At 47.8% G+C, this 1,137-nt stretch overlaps 1 protein-coding gene across 2 annotated transcripts in view; it reads right to left on the bottom strand.

The window, feature by feature from the left end:
* Positions 1–1,137, bottom strand: part of Setd1b (SET domain containing 1B, histone lysine methyltransferase) — a 24,061-nt gene that overhangs the window by 10,867 nt on the left and 12,057 nt on the right. The gene's annotated exons all lie outside the window — the stretch shown is intronic.

Genomic DNA, 1,137 nt, shown 5'->3' with positions numbered 1-1,137 from the left:
TCCCAGCACTCGGGAGGCAGAGGCAGGTGGATTTCTGAGTTCGAGGCCAGCCTGGTCTACAAAGTGAGTTCCAGGACAGCCAGGGCTATACAGAGAAACTCTGTCTCGAAAAACCAAAAAGAGCACTGATTGCTCTTCCAGAGGTCCTGAGTTCAATTCCCAGCAACCACATGGTGGCTCACAACCATCTGTAATGGGATCTGATGTCCTCATCTGGTATATCTGGTATGTCTGAAGACAGTGACAGTGTAGTCACATACACAAAATAGATAATTCTTTCTTTCACAGTTGGGGATACATCTCAGCTAGAAGAGTGTTCGGTTCCATTCCCGGGCTTCATGCCTTCGGTTCCATTCCCAGAGACTGTTAAACTGTGTGTGGGCTTACTCGGGATCCTAACCCTCAAGAGATGGAAACAGGAAAACTCCCAGTTCAGAATCATTCTCTGCTACAAAGAGAATCTGAGGTCAGCCTGGGTTAGAGGCTCTGGGTTTTGTGTGGTTTTGGTTTTTTGTTTGTTTGTTTTTGGAGACAGGTTTTCTCTATGTAGCCTAGGCTGTCCTGGAACTTGCTATGTAGACCAGGCTGGCCTTGAAACCACAGAGATTCCATCTTCCTCTCCGTCCTGAGTACCAAAATTAAAGGTGTGCATCACCTGGCTTCAGTAAGTATTTTACTTAAGCATCAACCAGATATAGCTTTAATTAAAATGAGACTGTCTTCAGTGTGAGAGCGAGGTGAGGTAATCACACATCTTTAAAGCCAGGACTCAGGAGGCAGAGGCAGTAGATCTCTGAGTTGGAAGCTAGCCTGGCCTTCACAGCAAGTAACAGACAGCCAAGGCAACATAGTGAAACCCTGTCTTAAAAACAGTTGTGGTGCACAACTTTTAACCCCAGTGCTTGGAAGGCAGAGGCAGGCGGATCTCTAAGCTAGCAAGGCCAGCCTGGTCTATAGAATGAGCTCCAGGTAGCCAAAGCTAGTCAGGGAAACCCTGTCTTGAAAAACTAAAACAAGCCGGGTGTGGTGGCACACGCTTTAGTCCCAGCACTTGGGAGGCAGAGGCAGGCAGATTTCTGAGTTCGAGGCCAGCCTGGTCTACAAAGTGAGTTCCAGGACAGCCAGGGCTATACAGAG

Source organism: Mus caroli, chromosome 5, assembly GCF_900094665.2.
Source record: "Mus caroli chromosome 5, CAROLI_EIJ_v1.1, whole genome shotgun sequence".
In the NCBI taxonomy this organism is placed as follows: Eukaryota; Metazoa; Chordata; class Mammalia; order Rodentia; family Muridae; genus Mus; species Mus caroli.
This window is presented reverse-complemented; position numbering and strand designations above follow the sequence as displayed.